At 41.0% G+C, this 14,313-nt stretch overlaps 1 protein-coding gene across 4 annotated transcripts in view; it reads left to right on the top strand.

The window, feature by feature from the left end:
* The window catches only part of KIAA1958 (KIAA1958 ortholog), a 122,491-nt gene that overhangs the window by 41,933 nt on the left and 66,245 nt on the right, over positions 1-14,313 (top strand). The window lies entirely within an intron of this gene.

The raw sequence follows: 14,313 nt of genomic DNA, 5'->3' as shown, positions 1-14,313 counted from the left end.
CTACCAAGCAAACACCTGTATAGAAATGACTATATTCCATCTGCATTAAATATGTATTGCACTTACTAACCCAAACAGTTGCATTGTGGTCAGTAAGGCCTCATTCACACATAGTGCGCTTCTGTCCGCTTTTTTTCAGCTCGTCAATGACAGATTGATACGCGTTGCTGAAAAGCGGACAGAAGCGCACTAGTGTGAATGGAAGGATTAAAAAGGTTATGGTTTCAGTTACTCTATTAAAGGATCACTCTGTGGTTCTTAAAATAAGATAGGATCACAGATGACCTTAAAGGACCACTCGAGCTAAAAAAGTAAACAGTTAAAGAGTGACTGAAGCCAATAAAAATAGCACTTTTTATTTACCACTCCTCTTCTGCAATATCAGCTAAGATGGATCGCCGCATTATAGCGGCATAACGAGGTTTGCCCCGAACTCCCCGGGTCAAAAATCCCCCCGTTACTTCCTGGAGGAGGCAGAGCTTTTTGCTGTAGCTCTGGCTCCAGATTAGTCAATCAGTCACCGCCTCTCCCCGCCCCTCTCAGTGAAAGAAGACTGAGAGGGGCGGGGAAAGGCGGCCATCAGCACTGATTGACTGTACTGGAGGCAGAGCTACAGCCCAAAGCTCTGCCTCCCCGGGCAGCAAAATCGATGACTTTGAAAGCCGTCGGAGTTTGGGGGGTTACAGACCTCGTTTTGCTGCGGGAATGCGGCGATTCATCTTAGCTTATATTGCAGAAGAGGAATGGTAAATAAAAAGCTCTATTTTTATTGGCTGCAGAGTCTCTTTAAAATATGACAGAACCGACAGGTTTTGGACTAGTCCATCCCCTCACAGGGGATTCTATGGTTTTTCTTTGTCTTTATTAGCTTTCCTGAACGGCAGTTGCTAAGTCTAACTGACAAAATAGTGTGCAAGTGAGTAGGGAGGCTGACAGGTATCTTACTATTTTGGCAGTTGAACTGCAGTTCAGGTAATACTTTTGAAAACAAAGAATCCTCCACTAGTCCAAAATCCGTCGGTTCTGTCAAATTTTAACTGTTTACCTTTTTAGCTGGAGTGGTCCTTTAAGATCATCTGTGATCCTATTTAATCTTAAGAACCTACAGTCATTCAGGGACTGTTTAAAGCATAACTGCTTAAAGAGACACTGAAGCGAAAAAAAAATATGATATAATGAATTGGTTGTGTACTATGAATAATTTACTAGAAGATTAGCAGCAAAGAAAATATTCTCATATTTTTATTTTCAGGTATATAGTGTTTTTTCTAACATTGCATCATTCTCTAATATGTGCAGATTACACAACACTCAGCATTCAAAATGATTCTTTCAGAGCAGTCTGTGAACTAATGACCTCTCCTCTGGCAGATAAAAAGAAAACTGTTCACTTACAGTTGAGATAATAAAAGTCAGAAGACAGCCCTCTCCACCACTTTGAAAGTCGTAGAGATTAATGGCTTTTTTGCATAGAGATAACAACTGGAGTTTCTTAACTCTTCCTGTACTGGAAACAATTAGACTGATGTATCTGATCTTAATGTTTTATTTCTTAGCTGTGCTACACATACAAATCATAATATCATAATTTTTTTTCCGCTTCAGTGTCTCTTTAAAAGCACTGTACAGTGGCTTGCTAACGCTAACCATACACTCAAAATAACTCCCAAAACATGGGATTTTTAGCATTTCCATTATTAATTTCAAAATCACTCGAAAGTTATAGCTATAGAAAGATGCTAGCCAGCCTTCCTATATGTTGCACACTATTTTGGCAGTACTGTAGTACTGAGCCCTGATCAGGTAGTTCAGTAAATGCTTTAGGAAATAAAGAACACCCTATCCTCCATGATGAGATAGACTAGTCCAAATCCTGTCAGATTTTTACTACCTACTCTAAGTGACAGGAGCATGGGAAAAAAGTAATTTACAGTGCAAGGAAACATCAGGCAGATTACTAAAAAACAAATTTTCTCATCTGGGGTTTCCTCCAGCCCCAGGAAGCTTGTGTGTCTCTCGATGCAGTTCCGCTCTGCAAAATCTAACGCAATCTGATTGGACCGGTTGAAAATTATCTAATAGATCCGATCTGATGGAATTGTACCGTGTAGATGAGGCTTTATGCTAGGTACACACTATTAGTTTTTCTGGCAGATTTACTGTCAGATTCATTATTTCCAACATTTGCAGATTTAATATCCGATCTGATTTCCGATTGATTTCCAAGCATTTTTCGTTCAATTTTCGACTGTTTTCCGTTCACTACTAATGGAAATCAATAGGAAAATGATCAGAATTCGATCGGAAATCAGATCGGACATGTTAGACATAATCGATCTGACAGTAAATCTGTCAGAAAATCTGTGTGTACCTAGTATAAGGTATATGGTATACCTCCTTCACATCTAGTCACAATCATCAGGATTACAGGCAGTGTTATGATTTCTCCTAACCAGGCTAGCATCCAATCTCTGAAAGGCCACCTTTATTTTGGGAAACCAACAGTGCTGGTTCCTTGTAGTTGCCAACCAATGGGCTGACACTCCTTGGCCAACTAATGTGCTGCTGAAACTCTGCCTCTGGTAAATTGTGCCTGCCACTAGTGGCACCATGGTGTGCAAGGAGCAGGATGATTGGTAGCTTGAAGCTAGGATCTCCTCACAAGGTACAAGGAGTCCTGTGTGCTGTGGCTCAAAATCTATATGATGCAATTTTGAAATGAGGATGACTCTCTATGTTGGGCCACTTGAGCGGTTGTGACAGTGTTCATTGCCACTGATCTTAACACAGAGATTATCTAGCTGTTTTGAGCAGTCTTTGTACAACAGGATATATTATTCTGTGTTGTCTTTGAAAAGAGGAAAGGGGCCGACCCATCACACCTTCACCATTTCTGCTTGTCAGCCAAGCCATATCATGCTGCTATAGTGGCTCCCTGATGGATAGATAATAATCAAATTGCCTTCCTACCCTTGTTTCGCTTGAAGAAGCCTATGTTTGTCTGTGGTTAGCCAAAGGACAGGACATCTTGAGTCTCTAGGAGGCCACATGGCTTACACAAATGTTCTTACATTATCTGTGATACACACATTTTTTGAAGATTATTTTGCATGTTTGTGTTATGAAATGATTATTATTACTGGACACCTTGAGTGCATGGTATATGGAGGTCACCATGTTTATTCCAATCAAAAAGGCATTTGCTCTTGCTGTCATGCTAATGTTGTTGTTCCTGTAGCCTCTCAGTCACGTCCAGGGCCGGATTTACAATTTAGAGGCCTGTAGGCACAGGCATTCTGGCGCCCTAAACTCCGCCCCCTGAACACAGGCCTCACCCCAAGTAAAATGTTGTGAACTCTAATGTTTGCCTTATGTCACTAACTGTCCTTAGAATCTTACACTCTAATCACTGTCTGATATCATCCTTAGTGACATAAGACATGGATTAGGGTGTAAATGCCTGAGGGCAGGGATTAAACTGTAAGCTTCTGAGGTCAGTGATCTGAGGAGGAGAGGCTGCCTTTCTCACATAAGGCGCCTATAGGCACGTGCCTACAGTGCCTTATGGTAAATCTAGGCCTGGTCAGGTCTATAACAAGCCTTCAGCCAGCAAAGACAGACTTGAATCAGACAATGCATACATGTTTTCGGTTGGAGTCGCACAAAGTGTTAGAAACAGAAATAGAGGACTGAGCCTCCCACACACACTAAATGGTTCTGATGTGTGTACAGCAGCCCCAATGCGTCACCAAGATATCCGGAGTGTTGGATCACCAGTGCAATTCTCTCTCCTCCTGTTCCCTTCCATTGGAAGCTGCTCTGTCATGTGCCACATCCTCATCTTTTTTCTGACCCTTTGTAACAACTCAGCCCCCATCTGCCACAAGAAATATGGAATACTGATCCCTGTGGATGACAGTAATTATGCAGATGTATAGTGTCCATATTTGATGCATATCATTGTCTGTATCATTATGTATCATTATGTCCTCTACAGCCCCCAGCACAGATCAAACACCAGGCAGAGCCACCAGATCGCCCCCTTTTTTCCCCACTAGGGGGATGATGTGCTGGGGGGGTCTGATCGCTCCTACCTGCGTGTGGCTGGCGGGGGGGGGGGGGGCACCTCAAAGCCCCCTCCACCGCAGGATTCCCCCTCTCCTCCCTCCCTTCCCCGGAGATCCGAGGCTGCACAGGAACGGATCTGTCCTGTGCAGCCTCTAACAGGCTCCTGCCTGTCATGTGACAGCGATCCTCGGCCGCTGATTGGCCGGGGATCGCTGATCCAGTACAACGCTGCTACTGTTAGCAGCGTTGTACAAATGTAAACAAAGCGGATTATTTCCGCTTGTGTTTACATTTAGCCTGCGAGCTGCAATCGGCGGCACGCAGGCTATTCACGGAGCCCCCCGCCGTGAATTGACAGGAAGCAGCCGCTCGCGCGAGCGGCTGCTTCCTGATTAATTAGCCTGCAGCCGGCGATGCAGATCTGCGTCGCTGGTCCTGCAGCTGCCACTTTGCCGACGCGTGGTATGAGTGCGCGGTCGGCAAGTGGTTAAAGTCTGTGGACTTTCATTTTACCTTGGTTAATGCAAAGTTTCGACTGTGTTGAGATGCCGAAAAAGGGCTCTAGTGTGAAAGAGCCCTACGTAGTGGCTCAGAACAGTTTCATTGTTTCAGGCTGTTGGTGGTTGCTAGCAGTGCAGTTGTTTTTTGTAAGCCATAGTACTTTGTGTGCAAGGAACCCATTGCAGTCACTTGACTCCATCAATAAGAGTATTTACTACCATACAATTTACTATCATTTCAATTTATGTACCATAGTTAACTTGGAAATTATGTACTTTTCTAAATAGTGGAATTTCCCTGTGAGAAAAACCTGTCCTTAATGAATACTTCACAAATGTGACCTGAATAAGAGCTGCTTAGCACACTTTGAAGTTACCATACTTTTTTCCTGTTGTTATCTGCAATCTGGAATTGTGCCTATGTGAATACTGCTGTCTTGCTTGTGCACATAAGCTTGGCAAAATTGTGTGCGTTCTTTGTACCACTGTATACTAACCTAACTTGTTTATTGAAGTAATCCTAAGTAAAAGATCATTGCGTTCCTATCTGTTCAGTATTTTCAGACATAAGATCTGTTTTACTGCATTTGAACCATACCAAACTATCGTAACCAATAAACTACCGTATCCAATAAATGGCCGTATCTCTTGAGCAGTTGCCAATTTCTACACAGAGTTTTCAGCCATGGTTACCTGGATATCTCTCTATTCAGTCAGTTCACTTGTCTTACCCAAAAAAACAGAATCCAAAACTTTTTCTGTTGTAAAGCGGGATTAGCTTAATTTTTTTCAGGCAATATTTGCAATTATTTATCATTTTGTGGCCAACTCCCATGATGCATCACTTCCGCTTATAGATTGATTATCGAAATCATTCCTTTGTAGTCCTACCGCATACCATTTGACCACTTTGGCTGCAGTGTGAACATCGCTATAGGTGGTGCATTGCTGTGTGATGTCCCACATTACTTTATGACAGTTAAGTTGTACTGCAGTGAACCTCAGGGTATCTTCAGGTGCCTTTTAGTCTATTACACAATTGTAGTTGTTCTGGTTGACTTAAAGTGGATCCGAGATGAAAAACTAACTGTAACAAGTAACTCGTCTATATATCTTATCTAAAGTTTGGATAGTTTACACAGCAAATCTAGCTGCAAACAGCTGCAACAGTATGTGATTAATTTGTTCCTGTGATACAATGAGAGCAGCCATATTCTGCTTGTCATCATTACACACAGGCAAGCTGCTCTGCATCTCCACCCCTCAGCCTATGAAAACTCAACTCCTCTCTCCTCCCCTCTCTGCCCCCTTGACTCTGAAATCTCTTGCTGGTAACGCCTCCTTCTCCTCCTTCGGGAAAAAACTCCTCCTCCCCAGACTGAGCTCCCATGACCACTTGCTACATGAGACTCAGAATTCCTAGGCGCTGGAGGAGCTGTGGGCGAGGCTTATTTGCTTTATAGGGAATTAGGGTATTAAAACAAACAAAACAAAGTATTTGGCTTGAGGACTGTAAGGGGCACAATTATGCAATGAAGTTTATCTCGGATGCACTTTAACTAGTCACTCTCTAAAGAAAACAACTAGTTTTTCAGGGAAATACCTGCAAATAAAAGCTTACTAAAAATTGAATCAATTTGTAGAAGAAAAATGATGGATCACTAACTACCACGCTTCATCTACTGCTTACATTTTACACTGTTCTGACTCCATCTTTATCTCTGCTCTGCCCAGGCATTCAAATAATTGCATGAATGTGCATTGACTTCAGTTAGAGAATTGTGGGACTACCTCGTACACTGATATAATGGCAGGTTTGATTACCTAAACTAATTATACATCCTAGTTATCATCACAGTGCATGGCATGACATTGTTGCTGCTTGAACTGAATAATGCGCAGTCGATATCGTAAATAATTTATACAAGACGTGTATTTAAGTGGCTGACGGGAAGGTGCACAGCTGGCTGCAGTGACTAATTATAATCATCTCACCTGGTATGCAAGCAGGGCTCCTGGATGATGTGCAGATTTGGAAGATATTATGTGTGATTAATCTTTTGCAAAGGAATCTGTGAGAAAGGCTATAATCTAGCGGAGCAAGATGTATTATAAATCTGCTGGGCATATAAGAATGATTGGCTTGATTTAAATAATCCCCATATTGTTTGGCTATTGATACAGAACTCCAGATATTATAAATGATCATTGTAACCAGAAACCACAGGACATTAATCTAGTTTATGCTGGGCACAAGTATCAACAGAGACCTTTTGGTAGACCTTTTCTGTTAAACATTTTATTAAATTTTTCATTTTTCATACGCATACAAACATATTGCAATCCAATTGCAAACCAATTTAGATGGTTTACACAGCAAATCTATCTGCAAACAGCTTCAACAGTATATGATTATTTCTTCCTGTGATACAAGGAGAGCAGCCATATTCTGCCTGTCATCACACAGGCAAGCTGCTCCACCCCTCAGCCTGTAAAAACTTCACTGTCTTCTCCTCCCCTCTCCGCCCCCTTGCCTCTGAAATCTTGTGCATTCTTCAGCAAAAGCCTCTACCTGCCCAGGCGGAGCTCCCATGAGCACTTGCACTATGGGACTCAGAATGCCTATGCACTGGAGGAGCTGGGGGTGTGGATACATTCATTTACATGCTATTAGGTAATAAATAAAATATAAAAAAGCAATTGGGGGAAGAATGCCCAATAAACTATATGTAATGGGCAGAAAAATGAAGGCAGCAAAAGTTTGTCTCAGATCCACTTTAACCCATCTTGATAAACTTAAACAACTAAAATAAAGGCAAGGCATGCAAAATTATCTATCCAATATTAAAAGCATAGCTAGCAGCGGCAGCTGTTTTGGGTTCCTGAGTATATTATACTTCACCACCATATTTATACCTCAACCTGAAATGCCAACTCTAAAATAGATATGTAAGATAGGATTCAAGTACCAATACAGACAACATAAATGTTGGCAGATCTGATGGTAGACATAACATATCATTGATAAAGATAATAAATTTCTTCTATTGATACCATATGTGCGCGCTATACGTGAATTTTGTATGTCATATTCAAAAAGAATTCAAGTTTAACCACATGTCCACGCATTACTTCCTGTTTAGTTATAGTTTAAGTACAAGGACATCTTGTGGCCAAATAGTAAAATTACACCCACACACAGTAAAATTACACCTACATATTGTACATTAACATCTTACCTTCCACCCTCTCTCATAGTTACCTAAATAAATTATATGCATATAAAAAAAATGACAAAAAAAACATAAATAGTTACCTTAGTGATTGAACTTTTTTAATATGTATGTCAAAATGGTATATTAATGTCATTTATGAAATTATGGGCTTGTAATTGGATTCAAAATTGAAAAAATGCACCTTTATTTCCTAATACAATAATAATAATAATAATGATTTTTTTCATATTTTTCCTGTTAAAATGCATTTAGAATAAAATAATTGTTAGCATAATGCACCATCCAAAGAAAGCCTAATTGGCGAAAAAAACAAGATATGGATCGTTCCATTGTGCTTAGTAGTAATAAAGTTATAGGCGAATGAATGGAAGGAGCACTGAAAGGTGAAAATTTCTCTGGTACAGAAATAGTGAAGTGGTTAAGCTAATCAGCAAATCAGAAACATCTATTATGAAGTGATGTGACCACTCCAATTCTGCCTCTAGGCTTCATCTATGCCATCTGTGATGGCCTACTGTGTGTACCACCACGCCATCTCTATCTCTAAGCAACCAGTGACACCAAATCTTTGCAGGTGAACCAACATGCTGGCACTACATGCAATCCTGTGCATGATCAGGCTGCCTGGCAAGCAGGGGTGCAGTTCCATTCCACTGCACCTGGAGAGACTTCATGTCCCTGATTGCATAGCGATGGTAGGATGTGGGAATATACATGTGACAATGCATGACAGACAGCTGGAAGTGGGAATGATGGCATTGCTCAGTAACAGATGGTTCTTGAATGTTGATTGGTTTAAGCTACAAAATCATACTGGATTTAACTTGGCCAATCAACACCACCTTGGGCGAGAATCTAGAATGTGGACAGGAGCCCAAACAAACCCCCAGCACATTATCTCCACTCGCCCCACCCACTGGAAACCACTCTATTGTGCACCCCATGTCGTCCCTCCTTCTTCCTTCATAGCAACAGACTTTTTCTAGACTGCAGACTAGCGACATGTCTTTATGAGTTGGGCGCCAAAGTGTCATCTGAGTCCCGAACCCTGCTGGTTGACAGTAATTGTAGGTGTGTAAGGTTTTAACCTTGACAATAACAAACTCAACTGCAACTGGCAGACCTGTTTGTATCAGTAGAAAACATATTGTTTATTGACATGCCTTATAAGACAATCCGTGAACTATATTAATGCTTAGGAAAATCTTTGTGCAATATCAGGTAGAAGATAATCCAGCCTCTGATAACTTAATTGGCAAAACTATCTATTTGTTAATATCAGTATTCGATTAATTCATCATATGCTGATACTAATAACAGCAGCTCCATAAAAAAAGAGATAAGTTACAGCCAATATTAGATACTCTCAAACCCCAGATCATTCCAGTGCTGCCAACAGATTAACTCTTTGTGACCAGCACTGCTGCAGCTCAACAGGTTTAGCTGTTATACTGTCCATTAATTTTGCAACAGCAAAAGGAGGAGATGGGCGAGGACTTAATTCATAGCTATTTGGTAAATGTAAAGTGTATTTAAAGTGTTTGTTATAATCACAGTAATATATACAGGTATATGCTCATAACTGGATGTACGATGGTGTTTAGTAATCATAAACTGGATAGAAAGTGCTTGTTGTTACTATATCAGTAATATGTACTGATGTAAAATGTACTCATATGTAGTGTAAACATAGCCTAGATATGTAGGTGCTGGAGCTGATGACATCAGTACTGGGTGCACTCAGTATATACGTTGGTACTAACTAACAACAGTATGGACACAAAAATAGTGTCCCAAAATAGGGCACATAAAGAGCAGGGACAAAATTAAACCATAACCATATGTATGTATGTACGGTATACATGTGAACTCATGGAATTGTGCTACCTATGACTTGGAGACCTACCCCAGCCTATGGAATAATCCTGCTATTCTCTGCCTCACTTGTGGGTGGTATCTGGAACTCTACAAAGCTGTATCTGTTTTTCATCAGTAGGTGCCTTCTAGTAGCCTGGGATTCATGATGCAGGAGGGGTGGACTGCCTAATTAAGGGTCGTCCCAGCACTATGCCTCAGCCAGATTATTAGTTGGCTAGCCCTGAGTACTGCTGAAGCCCCGGACACCCCTCTTCCTAACCTAATCTGACCTGATCTGATCTGCATTGTGATGATGCAGTTCTGACCTTCACATAATGCCTCTTCGACTTACTTTATAATCTACCTGACAATCTTGTACTGTGCCCTCTTGTGTATATACTGTACTTGCATGTGTTTTGCCTTTTATTTAGGTAGTTACATTAGATAGGTTTGGGGGGGGGGGGGGGGGGGGGGTTGCTGATTATTTTAATTTGTGATATCTTGCTAGGTATTATTGTTCACTTCACGTTGCAGTGCTCTTGTATGTGTGTATATATATATATACACTATATATATATATATATATATATATATATATATATATATATATATATATATATATATATATAGTGCACTATGTTTAATAGTATTATTTTCAGTCTTATTAAGTATCAAGTCTTTAGTGCATTGCTGCCAAAAGTGATCTTCTTGCTTGTCTGTTGCAATATGTAGCAGAATAATCTGGCCATGCACTGACCAGTTTCGCTGTATTAAAAATTAAAAACATTTCCATCTGCTATTTTCACAAGATGCACCGAGACAAAATATTTTATTATACAGTATGTTGTTGGCTTGTTTTTTTCCTCTATGCAGTTTCTGATTAATCATTGAATTTGCAGTTCTGAATTGGCTTTGTCTTTAATAACTATTTGGTTCTGCACCATTTTCACCTGCTGTAATTCTGATTTCCTTTTACTCAGCTCCTTCAATTCCTGTTGTCCAGAATTTACAGCACTCATTAACAGAAAAGCTACATTCCACTTAACATTAGAGCAAAGATGTGGCAAAAGAAGTTCTATTTTGACTCCACCTCTAAGTTTGTTTTCATGTCAAACCCACTTACACGCTTCCCAGTCTCCAGCACTTTTGACAGTGGTTTGTTCTATTCCTGCCAGACTTCTGCCAATCAGCTAGACTCTACTTCACTCCAGCCAGTTTCTGCTCTATTCCAACCATAGTCTACTCTACTCCAGCTAGACTCGACTGCATTCCAGCCTACTAACAAGCGCAAGCTTATTCTATTTCAGCCTGCTAAAGTTCAACCAAGCTCCAATCTATTTTAGCCTGCTTCAGTTCAATTAGACTCCACTTCGTTCCAGCCATATTCCACTCCATTCAAAACTGCTGCAGTTTAAACAGTCTCCATTACATTCCAGTCTGCTGCAGTTAAGAAAGATGTCACTCCACTTCAGCCTTCTGCAGTTCAGCTAGACTCCACACTGTTCTAGCCAATCTCCAATATGTTTAATCCACTCTCCTCTTTTTTCCTGCTTGTTGCAGCTTGAGTATTGTCCACTCCATTCCAGCCAGTCTCATTTCCATCCCAGCCTGTTTCTTGGCCAGGGCCCCAGCCTGCCTCTCCAGCAAAGTCTCAGCCTGCTGTTCTGCCAGAGATGTAGTTTGCTGTTCCATCAGTGTCGCAAGAGTCTCAGCCTGCTGTTCCACCAGTGTCTGCAGAATTTAGTCCTGCTACAAAGCCAGAGTCTGCAGAGTTCAGACCATGTAGCTAGACTCTGCAATATGTTAGGCTGCTGCTCTGCCCTTCAGCCTGCTGTCTAGCAAAGCTCAGTCATACTGCAGCTTCCGGTTTAGTCAAACTCTTTCATTCTTTAGCCTGACAAAAAGTCAAATTTAATCATCCTCTAACTTGCTGCTCAGAGAACCTCTGCCACTTTTCAGCCAAACTCTGCCATTCTTCATCCGGCTGCCCAGACAGACTCTACTATGCTTCAGTTTGCCATTAAACCAGAATGTATCTGCTGCCCAGAGAGAAAACATCAACTACACCTCAGCCTGCTGTCTGTTAAGTCTCAACCACACTTCAACCTGTTGTCCAGAGAGTCGTTCATGCATTTCAGCCTGTTACACAGCAAAGCACTGCAGCCTGCTGTCCAGACCAACTTTGTCTCACCTCAGTCCACCCCTCCAGCTCAACCTGCACAGACTGCAGTGGTTTCTGCTGCCAGGCCATCACGGACTCTAGCAGTTTTGATTTTCAAGCCACCACAGAGACTAGCTGTTCCTGTTACACAGCCACCAGAGACTCCAGATGTTTCTTCTGTCCAGCCACCTCAGACTCCTGCTGTTTCTGTTACCCAGCCACCATGGACTTTGGAGGGGCATGCTTCCTAGCTACATCTATTGATTTCCACCCTTCCAACTCATCCTTGGAATGTACTGTCTACTTTACATTGCCCATGAGCTAGTGACCTTCCCCAGCCTATGGACTAACCCTGCTACTCCCTTTCTCACCAGTGGGTGGTATCTGGAGCTCTATAAAGCTGTATTTCTCCATCAGCATGTGACTTCTGTTTGGTTAATTATGCAGCAGGTGTGGACCATTTACCTAAGGGTTCATCCAGCATTAGGCCTCCGATAGATTATTAGTTGGTTAACCCTGAGTACTGCTGCACTTCTGGACACCCCTGTTCTTGTAATCTGACCTCATCTGAATTATTTTCTGATTATCTAGTTCTAACCTTTACATTCTACCTTTTTGACCTTCTTTAAACCTTATAATCTTGTACTGTATACATTTGTATATGCTTTGTCTGTTAGTTATTAGATTCGTTAGGTTGTGGTGTTTTGTGAATATTGTCATTATGGTATTTAGCTGGGTATTATTGTTCATATTACATTGCAGTGTACTCACTTGTATGTATACTGTAAACTTATCTTTAATAAAAATAATTTTAACTGTAATTTGGTATCCGTTCTTCAGTACATTGCTGCAAAAGTGGTCATCTGCTTCCTTGTCTGTTCAACCCATGACAGTAACATTTTTGAATTCACCCTGCAGCGATGCCTTGGAAACACAAATTTGGTGCAAGTGCTGGTGGTAAGGTAAAGAAAAGAAGAACCATCACTATGGAAAACAAAGTAGAAATAATAAGGAGATCAGAGAGAGGTGAAACTCCATCATCCATTGGCAAAGCATTTGGTTACAATCGATCAACGATCGCAACAATCGTAAAAGAAAAATATAGAATAATGGAGCATGTGAAAGCTCACACCCCAATGCACGCTACGATTATTACCAAGCAACGGAGTGGATTAATTATCGACATGGAAAGGCTGTTGATGATTTGGATAGAAGACCAAAATCGACATATGATGCCCATCAGTCCTTCTTTAGTGCAAGAAAAGGCCCGTAGCCTTTTCAATGATTTAAAAGTTGCTCGTACAGCAAGTGAAGGCGACTGCAATGAAGAATTTGTTGCAAGTAGGGGTTGGTTCAATCGTTTCAAAGAAAGGGCAAATTTGCATAATATTAAAGTTCACAATGAGGCAGGGTGTGCCAATGTACGTGCTGCAAGTGATTTTACCAAGACATTTGAAGATATTATCGACGAAGGAGGTTATTTGCCAAACCAAATTTTTAATGTACATGAAACTGGCTTGTTTTGGAAAAAAATGCCTGAGAGTACCTACATTTCCAAAGAGGAAAGAAGTGCACCAGGATATAAGGCTTCGAGGGATAGGCTGACTTTATTACTTGGGGGTAATGCATCTGGGGATTTTAAACTCAAGCCTTTGCTAGTGCATCGCTTCCCAAATCCTAGAGCACTACACAATGTCACTAAAACATCTCTTCCTGTTATTTGGAGGGCAAATTCAAAGGCTTGGGTTACAGTATCTGTCTTTGAAGATTGGTTTGTGAATCATTTTATCCCTGCTGTTGAACGTTATTGCTTGGGCAAAAACATTCCTTTCAAAATTCTCCTTGTCCTTGAACATGCCCCTGAACATCAAAACACTTTAGATGAAATTCATCCCAATGTCAAAGTAGTATTTCTACCCCCCAACACCACATCACTACTTCAGCCAATGGATCAAGGGGTCACATCCTTCTTTAAGGCCTATTATTTATGGAGGACCTTCTCCCAAGCTGTCAAGGCTACGCAAAATGATGCAATGACCTTAAGGGAGTTTTGGAAGAATTATAACATTTATGATGCCATAAAAAATATTGCTTCTGCTTGGGATAAAGTGAAAGAGTCAGATATAAGAGGAGTTTGGAACAGATTGTGGCCCAAATTTGCACAAAAATGTATAGGTTTTACAGATGATGAAATTGCCAAAACCAGACAAGCTGTGGTTGCTATTGGCAATCAACTGCAGCTGGATGTCAGTGAAAATGATATCATAGAGCTACTTGACTCACATTGCAAACAACTGACCTTATGGAATTAGAGAAGCAGAGGATAGCATTAGGGAAGAAAGCAGGGAGCTAGAGACTCCAGAATACAAAAAGCTTTTTATAAAACAGGAAAGGCAAAGTTAGAGGAGCAACATCCTGATACAAAGTTTACTGTACTGTTACCAAAGGTCTGAAAGGGCCATTTCTCTAAGAGATAAAGAAAAGCTCTGTA

Source organism: Hyperolius riggenbachi, chromosome 1, assembly GCF_040937935.1.
Source record: "Hyperolius riggenbachi isolate aHypRig1 chromosome 1, aHypRig1.pri, whole genome shotgun sequence".
Lineage (NCBI taxonomy): Eukaryota > Metazoa > Chordata > Amphibia > Anura > Hyperoliidae > Hyperolius > Hyperolius riggenbachi.
The sequence above is the reverse complement of the archived record's forward strand: the minus strand, read 5'-3'. Positions and strand labels throughout refer to the sequence as shown.